General features: G+C 46.0%; 1 protein-coding gene across 1 annotated transcript in view; it reads right to left on the reverse strand.

The window, feature by feature from the left end:
- The window catches only part of CCDC61 (coiled-coil domain containing 61), a 637,121-nt gene that overhangs the window by 46,291 nt on the left and 571,078 nt on the right, over positions 1-19,752 (reverse strand). The gene's annotated exons all lie outside the window — the stretch shown is intronic.

The following is a 19,752-nucleotide window of genomic DNA, read 5'->3' on the forward strand; positions in this document are numbered from 1 at the left end:
TGTTTCTCCCTTGACCTCCCCTCCTCCTTCTGTTGTGGACCCTGCCCACCCATGGCAGAATCTCCAACATACAATTTCTTGCTGAGCCAGCAGTCCGTCTTCTTGGCAAACTTCCTGGGGTCAGTAAGCTTGCTGTCAAAAAATGTAAATTAGCATTTGTATAGCACACTACTCACCCGTTAGGGTCTCAAGGCGCTGTACTCATACCGCTATGGAACCCCTCCTGGCTTTTCCCTGTGAGGCGCCCACTCCTGAGCACCCCCAGGGTGAAGCCAGGCATCCAAGCGCTGTTGGGGCCGTTGTGGAGATTAAGCAAGCTATTGCCCAGAGTTGCAGAGTGGGACCCATGAATTAGATTAGGCACTGAGGCGAGAATTATCTGGTCAAGGGGAATTGAGCCCAAGACCTGCCGAAGCGGGACTTGAACCCTGGTCTTGAGCCAGATCTCTGCTTCAGGGTCTGCCGCTCTAACCATTGAGCCACACTTCTCCACTTCTCAATCAAGTGCTGGTGCAGCTCTGGAAAACGCCGACTAGACAAGTGCTCCCATGCAATCAAACTGCACAGCCCCTGACAGTCTGTAACCTTGCTGTCCTTCACCAAAGCATCCAGTGCTCTGCAAAAGGAATCAACATAGTCCACCCACCTTTGAGAACCAAGTTTAGTACTCTCCCTAAACTCTACTCTGTAACTTTCTGGTTAAGACTATACCTCCTGGTTAGGGCTTCTTTCATGGTGGGGTACCTCATCTAATCTCCTTGCTCTAAAGCCAACAAGGTGTCCCTCCTCTCAACTGAGAAGTACTTCCACAGGCATGCCCCCCAATCTCTCTTAGGGACCCTGTTCATTCTCAATGCCACTTCGTAACCCCTAAAACCACTGCTCTATGTCATTCCCTACAACAAAATCCTTCACCACATCTTCGGGTATATGTACCTTTCCCTCAGAATGCACTGTAGAACAGCGCCCACCAGCTGTGCTGGATAAGCTCTTTAAGTGCAGCTCCTTCAAGGCCAGCTTGTCAACTAAAATTATTTTCTTCTCCTCCATGCCAATTTTTTCTTTCCCCACCTCTCATTTAAGCCTAGCTTGTTCCAACTGGAGCTCCCCAGCCTCCCACCTGTCCTCCAGTTCCTCTGGGGAGAGACCTCTGGAAGAGACACTGCTGCTTGCCTTGGAAGGTGCCTTCCTCCCAGGTGGGTTCTGATTCACAAAATCCCCATGCAGGCTCTGCTGATCTCTATCCACAATAGCATTCTCCTCCTCTGTGTGCTCACCGTCCTCCTTTGCTGCCAACTAGGCACGCTGTGACTTTTGCAGCTCCTCCTTCCTATTGACGCCCTTAACAGGACATTTGAGCTCCTTGCAGAACTTTTTGAGCTGAGGTACTGAATATATCTCCAACCTCTCCTGCTCAAAAACTAAGGGGCATATTTATAAGCCCCTAGCACCACATTAGTGTCATTTGTTTTGACGCTAATGTGGCCCAACGAGCCCAAAATCCTTGTGCCAAATTTACAATTTGTAACCCTTTGCGCTCTATTATGCCTGCGCCAGGCATAATGTATGAAAAGGGGGTGTTACCCTGTTGGGGGGGGGGGGGGGGGGGGGGGGAGGGGTGGAAGGGTAACAAAAATGGTGCAAGGAAATCTAATAGATTTCCTTGTGTCATTTTTTTATGGCACTGTTAATGTCTGTTCAGAGCAGGTATTAAAAAGTTGCTTCCATTATTTATAATGGGCCCCTATGTATGCAGGAGTAGTGGCAATATTTTGGCGCTACTTCTGCAGAGTACATCAATAGCGGCAATAAAAATGAAGCTATTGCCTCGTACCCTGCACCATGGTGTGCCGTATCTCAGTAGGGGGGCGCTAGGAAAGTGGCGCCACAAAGCGCAGCGCCACTTTTCTTAAATATGCCCCTAAATCTGCAGTTCCAACTGACGGCTCACTAGACTGAGACAATTGTGAATAAAACTTAAAAGTTTCACAGAGAGAAAAATCAAACCAGTATATTGGGGAGTAACGGTCTGCAATATGAAAGTAGTGTATACCAATCACTGTATGTAAAGTACAAATACAAGTCCTATCCTCACCGCTGAACACCAATGTTAAAAATAGGGTCTCTAGTTGCCAGCGGTTTACACCTTGTCCAAGTAGGGACCCTCACTCTAGTAAGGTTACAGGACTCACCCAGCTAAAATAAAAACACTGCTCACCCCCTTGGTAGCTTAGCACAAGCAGTCAGGCTTATCTCAGAGATAATGTACAAAGTATTTGTATACACACACTCACACACACAGTAACACAGTGAAAACACCACAAAAGTCCCCCATTCCAGTTTTGAAAAATAGCCAATATTTAACTGAGTAAAACAAGGACAAAACAACAGAAGTCCAACATACTCAAGTCAAAATATCTCTTTTTAAAAGTTTAAGCAAGTCTTAAACTACAAGAAACAATGGATGTATCTCTTTAGCACAAAGTACCTCGGATGTGTCAAACACAAATACGATGCAGGCCACATGGATGGTTAGGCGCCGGAAAAGCAATACGATGTGTTGACTTCTTACTCAGAGGAGGTGATGTGTTGGTTCTTTCCTTGCAGTTGAGATGATGCGTCAGTTCCTTACTGGCAGGTGATGTGATGCGTCAATTCTTCCCTCGCAAGAAAGTCGATGAGTTGATTTCCATGCATGCAGTCTCTATCCCTTACTGCAGTGCGGGTTTCGAAGAAAAAATTGGCATACAAGGAAGATGCATGGAAAATCCAGAAGTGCTGTGTTGCTGAGACCTTGGTGAAACAGGCACTGCGTCAATTCTGCAGCTGCAAGACAGGCGCTGAGTCGATTCTCCAGCCGTGGGGCAGGTGCTGCATCAATTCTTCAGCTGCAAGTTGGGCACTGCATCGATTTTCTAACATGGTGTGTTGATGTGTGTATTTTCTTCTTCAGATCACCAGCTTGTCCTTCCAAGGCCCCAGGGATTGGAGTTGGCACAACTTGGCAAGTGAGGACTCTCAGCAGAAGACCCCAAGCACTAGAAGATGACGGCTTTGATGTCCCTGGGACTTCTTAACAGGAGGCAAGCATAGCCTAAGCCCTTGGAGAATCTTTGGAAGCAGGATGTAGAAAGCAAAGTCCAGTCCTGTCACTCCCAGGACAGAAGCAGCAAGCAGCAGGCCAGCACAACAAAGCAACAGGCAGAGTGGCAGTGCCTACCACAGCATCCAGCTCTTCATCCTGGCAGAATTTCCTCAGCCCCAAAGGATTCTAACTATGTGGTGTCTGAGGTCCAGTACTTATACCCATTTCTGTCTTTGAAGTGGGCAAAATTCAAAGACCCTGCCTTTCCCTTCCCTGGCCTCAGACACACTCCAGGGGGTTGGAGGCTGCTTTATGTGTTAAATGCTAAATGTTTTTCATTATGTTGGGCACTGATTTGTGCCCCTGTTGTAATATCTTACAAAAGCAAATACAAATATATTTAAAAAAAAAAACATACCTACACATAAAGAGACCACTAAAAACTGCACATCAGCAGCAACTTGCTTCGAGAAACTCGACATAAAACATGGTTATCAAAAAAACCTAGAACAAATAACGTCCCACAAAGTGCATAGTGCAAGACAAAATAGTTACCACAAATCATCACAAGAAGTGTCAAGGCCGGTGCCAAGCTGAAAAAATACATGACAAATGTAAGGATCCGGTAGCAGCCTGGAGGCTTTACAGCTCAGGAAAGATCAGATCAGCTGTAGCAACAATGACTGTCTACACAACAAGGCAGACCTCAGAAAAGCAGCCACACCTATATAAACATCCAAGGTGGGCAGTTTCTCTAGATATAAAAGTGCCAGGATATATCTAAAAACAGAGGTGCCCTTGAGGAGTGGAATTACAAACCTTTTATAGCAGGGATAGTACCCACAGAAAAAAACTGAATGTGCCAAAGTCTGCAGGGAAAGCTCATTATAGGGGCAAACCAATATCAATTTCAGGTCAAACTGGCCCAGAGGAAAAGAAAGCTGGCTCATAATCTGGCCAAACCCAAATCTGGTAAGTAGAACCCTACCCCAGGTTTTGGGCACCATCTCAAGGCAGGGATCCAACCCCAGGGTGGTTTGAACCAGCAGATACTCCCTACTGGCAAGGCTTTTTCAGCTCCAACAGTTCTCTTTCACTTAGTCTGAGATCTCCAAAGCTGGATTTGATCCATGTTTTGTCCCTCAAAGAGATTTGCAGGCAGGGAAAAGAGGTTGGGCCTGACGAGCCTATCACAGGTATCCCCGATATACCTTAGTCAGGTGATAGAAAGAACCCTGTCACAGGAAGGGCAGTTATAAAAAAAAAATCTGAATTGTGCCAAATGGAGCACCATAACAGCAATGAGTCCAGAAGGATGTGGTTGGCAGTAGACAGAAGACCTAGTTAACTAATGCACAGCATATGTCAGTGACCTTGGTGAGACACCAAGGATGTGCATACAGACTCTGTTTTCCTCAGCCTGTAGGAATTTAGCTGCCTTATAACCTGACAAGCCAGAGAAACAAGTTAAAACAGGGGGGGGGGACTTTCTTATACATTTCTACCTTATAGGCTGTAGGTTTATTAAAAAGCTTTGGAGGCCACACTAAAAAGAAAGCCAACCGATTTGCAGAACTTAAGCATCCTCTGTTTCAGACAGAGGTCCCAGGACCCTTTGGAGCCAAAAGTGAGCCCAAGACAATTTGTGGCAATGAAAGTTCCTGTAGTGCGCAACTGCACAACTTTGGGTTTCTGAAGCCACAGGCCATGACAATTTTTTTAGCCGAATTAATGACTAAATCAAGGCCGTCCATAAAACTGACAAAAATGTCTAACAATAACGGAAGGCCATTAGGTGCTCTGTCCATAAAACTGCATCTTCCACATAAAGAACTGACATACTTCACCCATTTGCAGTTGGCATAGCTTTCCTTTTGCAGACAAGTGTGGAATTCAGGTAATTAATAGGCAAAACTAACAGAACTGGTGCCAAATCGCAGCCTTGTCGGACGCCTCGGAATAGGCTGAAATGCTCAGTACACTCACCATTCAGCCCAAAACAAGCAGAGGTAGATAAATCTGTATGAAGGGCACTTAAAAAAGACACCAAGCCTGGGTCCGGCCCGTTGGATTGTAGAACTTCCTAAACTTTGGATCTGACCATGCTATCACAAGCGCAGGCCAGGTCCATGAAGGCAAGATAGACTGGACCGCTTTTCGCTACAGTAGGCTTGCTGATTACCGGATGTAGATTGAGGCATTGGTCTTGAATGCTCAAACCTGATCTGAAGCCACAATGAACCTCAGAAATAATAGGATTTTTGGATGACCAGGACCTAATTCTATTAAGAACAGCCCTGCCAATGATCTTGACCGTGGAGTCTATTTAAGAGATAGGTCTATGGCAACTAGGAGATGCCCTGTCACCTTTTTAAAAATGGGCACAATAATGGCTGAATGTCATGACTGGGGAATGCCACTCTTGCAATGTCTTGGTAATGACAGGAGCCGACAGGTCAACCTCCTTATAGCGGTCCATAGGACCCCATCAGGAACTGGGGTTTTATGCACTGGACTGGCATTAATATCCTCCACAACTTCATCCACTGAGAATTCAATACTCAACGGAAAAGTAGATAGATTAGAAAGGGCACCTCACTAACACAGTCTATCGAGTGATACATGCTAATGAAGGGGTCAAACTCAGTCATCCGTGCTGATACTGGCACAGACCAAATTAGAATCGGTTTGAAGGATTTTGTTATTAACTGTGTGACAAAATAGGCCAGAATATCTGTCCCTACAGGAGGTGACCAATGTAGTCCAGGCTTACTCCCTTAGTTCAGCTTTTGCCCAGCTAATAGCCAACTTATAAGATCTCCTTTTGGCAGCAACAACTGCCAGATCCCTAGGGCCTGATTTAAGGGCACTGTACAAACATCTTTGTGCTCTGCAGGCCTCATCAAACCAGGAATGGGCACATTTTTTAGCACGGGCTATAGGTCTTTTAAAATATGATCTGATAGTGTTGTCTAGCTTGCCTATTGCACTCAGAGTCATCAGTTGGCTTAAGGCAATCAAAAAGTAAGGTCAGATGGTTGGAACCAAGCCTATGCTAAACATCGTTCAAGTTACAAGATTTCCAGACAAGCCTAAGACCGTTATTCATCAGGAGGACACTGGTACCCCCACAGCAGTTATATGGGGCAATATACTGGGCACATCAGAGTGATAAAGGATTATGATCGCTGAATGTCCAGAGAATGACTGCCTGTTATTAATGAAATCAGCTAAATCCCTATTGGCAAAAATATAATACAAAGTGGATGTGCCACTCCCTACAACAAATGTAGGGATTCTGGGATTCTGCTGCCCCACCCATAAAAGCGCATTACAGATATTATATTTGAGCAGGTAGCAAAGCAACTGTGACCCCTACAATCACTGGGGGCTGCCGTGAAATGCGGAAGATATATATTATACTCAGCTCTGGCTGGATTGTTCACTACATGCCTCATTTAGTAATGCATTGCCCTGCTAAAATAACATTTAAAGCAGTATCTGAGCAGGAGAAGGTAAGTTCCAGCTCCCCAATGTAATAAAAAAGGGACACAAAATTGGGGTTATCATGTTTGGAAAAATTACCATTATTAAAATGAATGAGGACAAAACTTAAGGTGTTGGTCCACTTTACAGAAAATGCCTGAAAAAGCCTGCTATTTGTGACAAGGGGTGAAATAACACACTCCAGAGAGGTCTTAAACCACACAGCGAGCCCGGCCCGGGCTCTACCCATCAAAGATGGTGTGGCTGGAACAGACAAACAAATGAAAGCATCACAAAAAGGTCTTTGTGGCCCACATCGCTTGTAAGACAATATCAAATGCTAAAATAAAGCCACTCAACTCTTCATATTGACCTTGGCTGAAAGGTCAAAGACATTCCAACTGAGCAATTTACAATATTAACAAAATGAAGAGGGGAAGGAGGAGGTCTCGCAGAACAATTGTGGGCATGCTCTTTTGTTGCATTAATAGCAGACTGCACAGTGGACATCCTGGGGGATACACTGCCTCCAGTTTCCCCATTACTGGAAGAGAGCAAGGCCACGCTATGATGTCAATGTTTCCCACCCCAGACAACGCAGAAAAACGATTAATGGGGACAGAGTAAGATGCAGCCTGTGGTGGCAAAGGGACTAAACTTGACCTCAGTACACCACCCTTCTGTCTCACTTCTCTGTAAAAGTAGCCCAGTGGTAGAACATTCACATCACTGGACCGGACAAGACCCATGATTAGAGGAACAAATCAACTTGCAAGCCACAGATGGATTGGCAAAGTTAACAACACAGTCGCCCTCAAACCCCATAACATTGTACCCACCCAGGCCACTTTCTGTGCGAACAAGATGTCCGAAAACAGATTAGCTTAACAGTGCATGTGAGAATGAAACCTGTGTGAAACTTTGGTAATTAGCTACTTATTGATCTCTGTTGTCAGGGCTTCAAGCTCTGGAACGCTGGCAAAAACCCCAACATAAGGGCTGACACCTGGGGGTGGTTGCAACACCGAGGGGTTCCCTCTTAGGCAAGCATGCATTGAAACAAGGTATTGAGCGACCTCAGGAAAGGAGTTGATGGAGGTACATGGGGTTGAAAATTGCAGGATCCCTCAGACTGAGTATCAGGCAACAATGGACAAGCCATATTGTGTAACGCCTTGGTTAACGTCCATGGGAGTTGAATGATGTGAAGCCAGAGGCTCCACACCAGTGTTGGGAACCCCCCTGCAAGACCATCATTTCTGTAAACCTAGGACCCCAGTCAAGTTTCGTTCAACGATGGAAAGATGTTTGAGGACCAGGGAAAGGCTAGCGGATAAGGCTTTAGTCAGCAGTTCAAACTACAGAGAGAGAAGGGTGTTGAAGTCAGAGTCCAAGGGATCCAAAGGGGGCGAGAAAATTAATGAAATTGTGAAGCAGAGGAATTCACTATAGCGGTGGTAGGTCTGAGTTGCCTGCCTTACTTTTCATACTTTGCTCAAGGATGGCTGGCTGCGGGGGCAAAATCTGCGTCAGAGAGGATGAGCATCATGAGGAAGAACAGCAGTTTAAAGTAGAACCACCCAACCTGCTGCAATGAGACTCACCATTAACAGAAGTGGCAGACACGACAGGACAATTGGTGGCGAGAGATAACCGACGCGCCCTAAGTTGGATCTCTTTGTCTATAACACCCACTGCTCACCTAATGAACCCGTCCAGGGTGGAATCCTTGGGTTTTGCTGGGTTAGAGGCACCCAGCGTCCGCCTGCCCATATAGAGCCTAACTTTCCTTCACAGCAGCAAAGGAGGCAGACCAAGGCAGACCAAGCACGGCAAGGTTTTTCAGGTGGTCAACTTAGAGCTCCACAAGCTAGATAACCAAAGGCAGACAAGGAAACAGCCCAAAAGTAAGTCTCACCTTTGATCGTCCAAAATAAGTCAGCAGAAGCACCTTGTGCCCTAGTACCGAGCACAAACTCCATGAGCGGGAGCCTGGCCTCTTCCATGCAATGATGGGCTAAGATGGGCCTGCTCTTGGCCCGGTCTTCATCTGGACATGCTCTGCGTTAATCAGCTAGCATTTTGTATAGTGCCCGACTGGCACTCTGAGGCTCCACCCGCCTCCTTCTGTGTCTGTAGGGCACTTTGGGGTTTGTAGTATGCCTCTGCAGCAGTCCTTGTGGCATGTCCTCTGCCACTGTAGTCAGAAAGCAGTTTTATATTGCCCAAATGGCACTATGAGGCTCCCCTGCCTCCTCCTGTGTCTGTAGGGCATTCTAGGGCTTGTAGTATGCCCCTGCAGCAATCCTTGTGACAGGTCCACTCCATCAACGAGACTGTGTCATTTTCCAATGTCTTTAGGTGGCAAGTACCATCATCAGAATGGACATATGTTTCTCAGACATTTGATTATCTGAAAACAGAAGGTCATTCCCTAGGTCACCATCTGCATCATTATCCGTTTGATCTTGACTCCTATCAGAACTAGAAGATTAGTTATCTGCATCCTGAAGGTGTTTATAAGATTGATCGCGGTTAGGTGTGACTGGCTGAGGAGAGCTGATGGCTGAGGAGGTGAGGTGATGGTGTAGAGTCCACAGGTTGTGTAACACTGTTGGAACATTCGGTTGAGGTGTATATTGTGGTATGGTGCTGTCCAAACAGAGGTGTCCAATCATAAAAGTCATGAATCGTGATTTAATGAATCCTAGAAATCTATAGGCACATGGACCACTGGCAGCATAGGGCATGCTGTCTGTTTCTTAACTCAATTCCTTTGGTTGTTTTGGAGCAGGCGATAAGATTCTTCACCCACAAAGTCATCAGGTACAAATTGCATTTGTAGGTCTTCATATGAATGTGCCACATAAACTGTAATAAGCACTGGAAGAGACTTGCATCATTTCTTGTTCAGTATCATTGTTGCTTACAAAATCATCATCTCCTTCAAGCAATCTTGAAGGAGGCTCAGGAGTAATTTAAATTGGTGAGAAAACCAACTAAAGCAGAATGGTTGACACCAGAGGGTAAGCTAGCACTACCATAGTGGATATATGTTCTAGATGGTGTCCAAGTTGTTCTGGTCAATGAGGCCACTATTGTCCACACCAGAGACTATTGTCACTATTGTCCAATGAGAGACTCGTTGACAAGGTCTTGGTAGTCATCAATGGAAGGGGAGACAACAATTTTTTCCATCAACAGTGATGTCATGCAAAGAATGCACATATTTTTTTCTAGTGATGTTGCCAGTATGGAAGATTAGCGAGACTTTTAGGTGGCCATAGAAGAGCCATAATGTTTTCTGAAGTTTTCCATGGCAAATCCAAGTCTGATCCTTGCTTACAGAATCAAATGGCGCTCTAGAAGCAAAATATGAGGGGTTCACAGGTTCCTTGGATTTATCAGGATCAAACCTGCACTTTTTGCATTAAACACTTAACAGACTCACTATCAAGTAAAGATATGAAACCAAGTTACTTATGTTGTACCTGCAGTTCTCCATTATTGGCATCTTTCATAGACTCACTTGCTTGAATCATCCCCGCTATCGAAGTGAGAGTACCAGAGTATAACTAGAAAGTAGTCCAATATTAATCATAGCCTACAACACATCAACTTTAGTATCCTGTCCACATCAATCAAAAAGAACCAAAGTCCAATCAACTACAGCACCCTGTAGAACACTCCTTGCAGATGCTATCATTCTTTGGATTTTCTAGCACTAGTGCGAATGGACAGTGGGCCAGATGTAAGACTGTCAGTTTTTGTGACTCGCAAATTGCAATTTTTAGCGACTCGCAATTTGCGAGTCGCAAACGCTGATGTAAAACAGTGTTTCAGACACTGTTTATGATTCGCAAATGGATCGCAAGGGACCTGCCTCATTAATATTCATGAGGCAGGTCGCAATTTGTGACCCATTATGGAATGTTGAGCACTCATAGGGACGGTGGCCTGCTGTGATCAGCAGACCACCATGTCTGTCACTACTTTTTAAATAAAACAGTTGTTTTTTAAATGCAGCCTGTTTTCCAAGAAGGAAAACGGGATGCATTACAAAAAAATTAAAAAAGAATAAAGAAAAAAAAAAAATCTTTTTTATTTTTTCAGGGTAGGCAGTAGTCCGTGGGATCACAGACTGCTCTGAAAAAAAGTTGGCGCCCCCATTCACAAAGGGGAAGGGGTCCCTTAGGGACCCCTTCCTGTTTGTGAATGAGTTACCACCAATTTGAAATTGGAGGTAACTGCAATTATTTTGTCAACCCATTCCCGGGTGCAAAACAATCAGATTCCCCCTGTGAGTCGCAAACCCTATTTTGCAAGTCAGTAATAGGTTACTGACTTGCAAAATAGGGTTGGGACATGGTACAAAGCCATTTAGAGGCCATTTTGCTGTTTGCGACCACTAAATCGCTTTGTACATCTGGCCCCGTATGTAGTAAATTAAGGTAAGCTTCTAAGGGGAAGAGAGTGGGTCACGTGAATCTATGAAGGATGCCATTACTGGAGACCTACAGGTACAGGCAAGTAACTTATTTCTTATCCAGTATTGGATCTTTTATAGATGCATACACATAATACTAGTTAGCCATTAAATATCATCATAATACATATACATTAAAAAATGAAAGTGGATGTAGATAGCAAATTAAGTGAAGTTCATTTTACTGGATTAAATGATGTAACACCGCCTGTTCCACTGATACATTTTCATGCACTGTTGAGTCCAAGCAGTAGTGCTGCATAAACCTGTGTCCATTTTTCCATGTTGCTACTCTGCAAATGTACTGTATAGACACACCAGCAAACAAAGCTGTGAAGGTAGAAATATTCCTTGTGGAGTGGGTTTAGTCTCCAATGGTCTTCCTATTCTACAACAGAATTGTATGGCCGTAGCAATCCAGGGACCTATGTTCTGTTGAGAAAGTGGCAAACCCTTTCGAGAGGAATCATGCCAAAGTAGGTGGTCTGATCTTCTAAATTGTTTGGTTTGATGTAAAATTTAAGGCATCTTTTAACATCCAGAGTATAAAATGCCTTTTCTGCTGCAATCTCGGGGCTTGCAAAGACAACTGGCTTATTTAAATAAAATTCTGATTAAACTTTTTGAATGAACTGGACATCTGTTCTTAAAATCGCTTGATTACTCCTAAACTGCATGAATGACTCTTTAAATGGTGAAATCTTGTCTCTCACTCTCTTTGCTGAAGTCAAGGCTAACAAAAGCACTTTGAGAAACTCTTTGACGATTTTGTTGGACCATAAGGATGGTGTACCAGAAAATCTTCTGAAGCAAGGCATTGCAGCTGAGTGCACTTTAATAAAAGTATGAGCAATACCTGTTTTATCTCAATGTACCAGGTAAGGTAACACTTTTCCGGTTACGAGATGACTCTGATTCTTGACATCATAAACCCAAAAGCTTCCATTTGAGCCGTTCAGCTTTGTTTGTGATTTTCGCTTTGGCTAGAATTTCTCTGCAATCTTCCTGATTGTTCAAATGTGCAAATTCATGGTGTTTAAAAGCCAGGCTGCTAAGTGTAAAGATTTTGGATTAAGTACTTGGCTGTTGTTCATCGTCAATAGCTGGGGAATCTGTCATAGTTGCTTTGATGAGAGGATAAGTCGATTAGTGAACCAATGTGTTTGGGTCATTTTAGAGTTATGAAAATTAGTCAATAGGGTTCCGATCTTCATCTTGTTGAGAAATTTAGGTACAAAAGGTATCACGGGGAAAGCGCAGGCAAAGATCCTTGACCATGCTATTTGCTAAATTCGGTTTGCCTCACTAAGCAAATATGATGCACAGAACCTCTTGGATGAGCTCCCATTTGTGACAGTTCTTCATTCTGCTCAATGTATCGGCCAAAACATTGTTGATTACTGGTTTTTCTTTAAGTTTTATTCAGTGGTGCAGCAACCATTCCCATATTTTCCGGGCTTCCTTAGAATACTTGAGATCTTGTGCCACCTTGTTTGTTGATGTAATGCACTTAGGTAGAATTGTCTGTGCATATGAGCACTGACGAGCCTTTTATTCTTGGAAGAAATTACTTAATGCTACCGCTTTGAGTTGTAAGAAATGTATGTGAAGTCTTAGATGGAGTGGCATGCATATTGCAAAACACAGTCTGATGTTTACTGTTAATTATTACCGCTGTGCAGTCACCCAAAATACATTTGGGGTCACTGTCAGGCATACCTTGCACACACTGGAGCAGACAAAGGTTCTGTGAATGAAAGCACACTGGTGACTAGCTCGTAGCAGAATGTGCAGAATTAAACAAACCAACAAAAGTGTTCATAACGCAAGACAGTACAGGACGACAACCCAGTGGGACCGAGGTGGGCAATGGGGTGTCAGGGGTTGCTTCAGATGGAACGTGGGATTAAGAGACTGGGGCTCGGGCAATTGGAGACAAGTCGACTATAGAAGCACTTGGGTGATTTGCTATAAATACATTGCTCTGTACCTGGCTCACCTGTTGTTAAGATGAAAATCTGCTCTTCTGCATCATACAGCACAAGTGATGTAAGTTGTGATTATAGCCCATTGATGCCAAGCCAACTGTGTATCTGTCAGTATTTCTTGAATGGTTGTTTTTTTGAAATACAATAAAATAAAATAAAAAAAAGTCCTAGATGGTGTAGAGCCCACTTCCTTCTGATTTCCAGGTCTGGCCGATGAGCTCCTCATCTTTCTAGGAAGTATCTGTCATATTTACAAAATTTGAGATCTGAAGCAGAAAAGACAAGTCTGTCTGAAAATTCACTTCTTGAGTCCCTCAAGGAAGAGCTACTTTCGTCTTTGCAGTGATTTGAATTGTATCATCAAAAGAACCTTGAGTTTGGACCCATTGTTTTTTCAATTACGCCTAAAGGTGACTCATTCAAAGATGGCAAAATGGGACCAAAGGAACACATGATGACATCATTCCCCAGGGGGACTTGAAGTGGAAAAAACGGATTTTTTTTCTGCAATGTGCTTGGCAGATATATTGGCTTGGCTCGCATTTCTTCCACTGGATATGGTTTGTCCTCTATAGTATCCAGGGCTGCATCCAAGAACGTTAAGTTTCTTAATGGTTGAAGGTAAGATTTCTGTAGGTTTATAATCATACCCAATTTGGTGACAAGATTTAAACTACTCTTGTTTACTCTCTTTGCTGCCTGGTGAGTAGGTACTTTCACTAACCAGTTGTCTAGGTATGGAAATACTTGTTAACCTTTTCTTCTTAAGAATGCAGCTAAAGGAGAAGTTTGAATTCATAATGGCTGCCAGGCACTTTGAATCTTATGAATTTGCTGTGTTTTGGATGAATTAGATTATGAAAATAGGATTTTTGAAGTTCTAATGTTGTCATATAGCCTCCATGATTAGGACATGAAGGATATCCTGAACTGTGACCATGCAAAATGATTGTCTCCTCAATGTTTGTTTAGCTTTCGCACATCCAAACTGGGCCTCCATTCTCCTGATTTTTTATTTTTTATTTTTGTTATCAAGAAGAAACAGGAATAGAAACCAATTAATTTCTAGTTGTAGGGAACTTTTGATATGGCTCCTTTAGAGATCATTACCATGCTAACCAATTTTAAAAGGTGAGATGAGCCTGGGATTTCTTTTCAGGTGGAGTAGGAGGAGATTTTTGGATAAATTCCCACAGATGACAGTAGGCAATTAGGTGTAGGGCACAACTATCTTTTGTTATTGATATCCATTCTGTTAAATAATCTGATATTCGACCTCCAATAGGCGTAGAGGGTAATGGAAATGCAGCAGGTACCATCTCTTTGTCACTGTCTTCTTCCTGATTCTTTCTCCCGAGTGCCTTGTTTACACTTCCTGCGCTTTTTTTAGTATGAGCCCCTGAGGGAGGCTTTCTAAATAGTTTCTGTGAGTATCAGCTGTTTGTTGACGGTCTTCTCTATTACCTTGGCTGGGAAAGGCAGGAGAGAGATGGGGCGGAAGTTTTTCAGGTTGCTCGGGTCAGCCGTAGGTTTCTTTTGGAGGGCGTTGACTTCGGCGTGTTTCCAGCATTCGGGGAAGGTAGCAGAAGAAAAAGAAGAGTTGATGACGGCCTGGAGGTGCGGGGCGATGATGTCGTCGGCTTTTTTAAAGATCAAGTGAGGGCAGGGGTCCGAAGGGGCGCCGGAGTGGATAGAGTTCATGATGGATTTGGTTTCTTCAGTGTTGATGTGGGTCCAGTTGTTGAGGGTGAAGGCCGGGGGTGCGGGTTCGGTGATGTTAGGTTGGGTCTGGTGTCCGAAGCGGTCGTGGAGGTCGCTGATCTTGCGGTGGAAGAAGGTGGCGAGGGATTCGCACAAATCCTGTGAGGGCGTGACGGCATTTGCGTTGGCGTTGGGGTTGGAGAACTCCTTGACGATGCTGAAAAGTTCTCTGCTGTTGTGGCTGTTTTTGTCCAGTCTGTCGGTGAAAAAGTTCCTTTTCGCAGCGCTGATCAGGTGGTGGTGTTCGCGGGTTACGTTCTTGAGGGCGGTCATGTTGTCAGCGGTGTGGTCCTTGCGCCAGGCCTTCTCGAGGGTGCGACAAGTTTTCTTTGATTCTTTGAGGGTGTCAGAGAACCAGAGAGGTTTTTTGGTGTTGGTCTGTCGATGCGTGCGTTTGAGGGGAGCAAGGTTGTCTGCGCAGTTGGAGATCCAGTTTGTGAGGCTGAGGGCTGGGTCGTTGGGGTCGGTGGTGAGGGTGGGTTGGTTGGCGGCGAGGAGTTGCTCTTCGGGGATCTTGTTCCACTGTCGACGAGGGATGGGTTGAGTGCGGAGGTGGCGGGTCTCGCGTCGGAATGTGAAGTGGACACAGCTGTGGTCGGTCCAGTGTAGAGCGGAGGTGTGGCTGAAGAAGATGTGTTTGCTGGCGGAGAAGATAGGGTCGAGCGTGTGTCCGGCAATGTGGGTGGCTGTGTTCACCAGTTGCTTGAGGCCGAGGTTGGCGAGGTTGTCGAGCAGGGCGGTGGTGTTGGGGTCGTTGTTCTGTTCCAGATGGAAGTTGAGGTCGCCTAGGAGGATGTAGTCCGGCGAGGCGAGGGCGTGCGGGGAGATGAAGTCGGTGATGGCGTCGCTGAAAGGGGTGCGCGGTCCGGGGGGACGGTAGACGAGGGATCCTCTGAGGGTGGTCCTGGGGTCGGTGCGGATTTGAAAATGCAGATGTTCAGCGACGAGAGGGGTGTCTTCGGTGGAGGTGGTGACGCTGATGGAGTCTTTGAAGACGATGGCGATGCCTCCTCCTACTTGGTTGGTGCGGTCTTTTCTGGAGATCTTGTAGCCTTCGGGGATGGCAGTGGCGATGTCTGGAGCTGATGAGGCGTTCATCCAGGTTTCCGTGATGAAGGCGACGTCCGGAGCTGTGGAGTCCAGGAGGTCCCAGAGTTCAACGGCATGCTTGTGGACAGAGCGAGCGTTGATCAGGATGCACTTGAGGTGGTTGATGGCGCTTGGGCTGGTGGTCGTGGTAGTTGCGTGGTGGAAGATGCGTTTGCAGGAGTTACAGGCGAAGGGTCCATGGGTGCGCTTGGGGAGGGCTTGGAAGCAGGTGTTGGAGCGCCCGGGGTTGAGGGCGTGGAGGGTGGTGGGGTCAGCGGGGTAGGGGAGGGCTGGGGACCAGGGGTCGTGGCGCTGGGCGCGGGCCAGGCGCGGACGGGAAGGGAATTTTCTTTCAGAGGATATACCCATCCTAATGCTATCAAACATATCAACCCTCTCAACAGCAATGATGGACAACGGTGAAACAGTCGCCCTCATCCTCCTCGACCTCTCGGCGGCCTTCGACACCGTCTGTCACCGCACCCTAATCACCCGCCTCCGCTGGGATCCAAGGCCAGGCCCTGGACTGGATCGCCTCCTTCCTCTCAAACCGTTCCCAAAGAGTTTACTACCCACCGTTTCGCTCAGACCCCACCGAGATCATCTGCGGCGTACCTCAAGGCTCATCGCTCAGCCCGACACTCTTCAATGTCTACATGAGCCCCCTCGCCAACATCGTATGCAAGCACAACATCACCATCACCTCCTACGCCGACGACACCCAACTTATACTCTCCATCACCAAGGACCCCGCCAGCGCAAAGACCAACCTACAAGAGGGTATGAAGGACGTCGCAGATTGGATGAGGCTCAGCCGCCTAAAGCTGAACTCTGACAAAACAGAAGTCCTCATCCTCGGCAACACCCGTCCGCCTGGGACGACTCCTGGTGGCCCACGGCCCTCGGCACCGCACCGACCCCCACAGACCACGCCCGCAACCTCGGCTTCATCTTGGACCCCCTTCTCACCATGACCAAGCAAGTCAACGCCGTGTCCTCCGCCTGCTTCCTCACCCTCCGCAAGATCTTCCGCTGGATCCCCGCCGACACTAGAAAAACCGTGACCCACGCCCTCGTCACGAGCCGCCTGGACTACGGCAACACCCTCTACGCTGGGACCACCACCAAACTCCAAAATCGCCTGCAACGCATTCAAAACGCCTCGGCCCGCCTCATCCTCGACGTACCCCGCAACAGCCACATCTCCGCACACCTGAGACACCTGCATTGGCTCCCAGTCAGCAAAAGGATCACCTTTCGACTTCTCACCCACGCACACAAAGCCCTCCACAACAAGGGACAGGAATACCTCAACCGACGCCTCAGCTTCTACCTCCCCACCTGCCTCCTCCGTTCCTCTGGCCTTGCGCTCGCTGCCGTCCCTCGCATCCGCCGCTCCACGGCGGGTGGGAGGTCTTTCTCCTTCCTGGCAGCCAAGACCTGGAACTCCCTCCCCACCAGCCTCAGGACCACCCAGGACCACTCCGCATTCCGGAGACTCCTAAAAACCTGGCTTTTCGAGCAGCAGTAACCCCCCCCTTTTCCCCTAGCGCCTTGAGACCCGCATGGGTGAGTAGCGCGCTTTATAAATGTTAATGATTTGATTTGATTCTACCTTCTGCCCCATGACAATCACTTCTGTTTGCAAAATACCCAAGGATCTTGTCCTATCAGTATTGGTTTTAATCAACTGTAATGTATCAATTGTATCTTTTCCGAAAAAGGCCTCCGCATCATATGGCAAATCCATAATTTTGATTTGTACTTCGGGCCTGAAGAAAAGTGGCCTTCAACCATCTGTGTCTCCAAAGAACAGGCGCTCTCGCCGACTGTCTGAAGCCAGGCAAACAAAATGTCTGTAGAACAGGCTATCATTTCTGACAATGCCATTTTGCCTTCAATCAAGGATCTTCTTTGCTTCCAATTTATGATCGTCTGGCAGATGGTTAATGTACGGCCCTATGTCTGACAACATTTGCCTTTCAAAGCACCCAAGTACTGCTAGCTGTTCTCACTGTGGTACCTACTCTATCAGGTAGTGTAGATTGGTGCAGATGGGTTCTTTGAGATTTGTTGGGTCACCTGCGTTCCCACTGAATCCAGCTTCGGGTGTCCAAATAACCAAACTGGTAAATTTTCAGGTGATTTATATTTTTTATCTAGATTGAGACGCCTAGACAGTTGATGGACTTTTAATTTTTTAATACCTTCCTACCAATTGCAATCCACTAATGGAATTGCTCTATCTTAGAAGAGGGTTCTTTGAAGTTGTATAGTATACAGTCCAAGGGTTTGGTTGAGGTTCTTGTGGCAGTTGGCCTTCTGACCATTCTTGCTCTCCTCTGAAACGTTTTGCCATATTCTGAGGAATCCTCACCATCTTCTCCTAAAGCTGGGTGTCACTGGCTTTGATTTTTGAAGCCATAGTATTAACCTCCCATCTCTATCTTTTAAGGTTTTAGAAAAAAAATGTATGACAGATCCTACCATGTACTGCCATCTCACCCTTGCAAAAATCCTCCAAATATGGGGTCTGTACTATCTCCCTACCCAATTTTGTGTGTTGTGCAGTGTGTAGCAAGTTATACCTGTATCATTTGAGTGAAAGATTGTGTGCAGAGTTAAGGGTGTCCCAAAGAGGACACATGGACAGACACACAAAAAAGTAGTTCCTTGTCATGTACTTGCTGCTGTCCAAGGGGGTCTACCCCAGACACCCAGGGGATTCTGGTTACCCACTGGGAGGAGGGAGGATTTTTTTTACATCCTTTCCATGCCAAACTAACCTCTGCCCAGCAACAATCCTTTCATCTGTGATGTTGCTGGGAGTTATGTAGCCAGCAGAAAGCCTTGGTTGATGTATCTGGATTCCAGTGACCATTTAAGCCCAGCCCATGTACCCTGATCAACAAAAGCTCAGTGGAAAGCCTTGGAAGATGAACTCCGTGCTGGATGAGTGTTTGAATTTTGAAAAAAGCTTAAGCTTTGGTTTGACCTGGTTGGACCCAGAGCAAACAGCACTTTTATTCTGCATTGCTACAAAGGCTAACAGTGGAAGAATGCCAGAAGGAATGTAACAGCATTTAAAGACAGAAACATTGTTCCCAGAAACACCTCCTGAGTGCCTCTATTAATTTGCTGATGACCAAGTTCAGACCCAGTTTTCCAACCCAGACCTTGGCTGTTTTATATTTTTATCTTTCCCATGGACTCCTATCAGCTCAGGAAGTGCATGTGCTCTACAGGCCATCTCTGTCCAGATTCTTGTTTCTCCCATGGGGCACGGGCTGCCTAAGCCATGGGATTGGCGTTTAGGTCCTCCCTGCTGCCTCGTCATCACTATTGCTACCATAGAAACACAAGTTATTTTGTATTCAGAATGTAATGTTTCTTATATGACTGGTCTCAGGCTTTGGTATACAGTCCTTGTGAGAAGGTCTTGTTATACCTACCTGTGATTATCTGAACCAGTAAAGGACCCATTAGCCAGTGCTCGGACAGAAGTTGTTGTGCTGTTACTTTCTCTCCGAGGCTCATCCTCTATTTCCCTCCAAAGCCTGCCTCTGCCACTTGTGATGTTACAGCATCAGGGCATAAGAGGATGGAAGGTATTAGTTTCTGTTGGCTTCCACATGGCATGCCCAGTGGGCAGGCAGAACTCATTCCTGGGCTGCCTGCATTTCTGCATGCCTCAACCCAGCCCGCCCTTTGTTGTCCCAGAGTCTGTGAGAGAATTTATGTGTTCATATTCAGCCTGAGAATGAAACCGTGGATTTTCCTTTGTGTCCTAGGCCTTACAGATCACTGTATCCGGCTATCCAAATTTCAAAACTGGTTGAAATGTCTCTCTAGCCTTG

This window comes from Pleurodeles waltl, chromosome 9 (assembly GCF_031143425.1).
Source record: "Pleurodeles waltl isolate 20211129_DDA chromosome 9, aPleWal1.hap1.20221129, whole genome shotgun sequence".
Taxonomy (NCBI): domain Eukaryota; kingdom Metazoa; phylum Chordata; class Amphibia; order Caudata; family Salamandridae; genus Pleurodeles; species Pleurodeles waltl.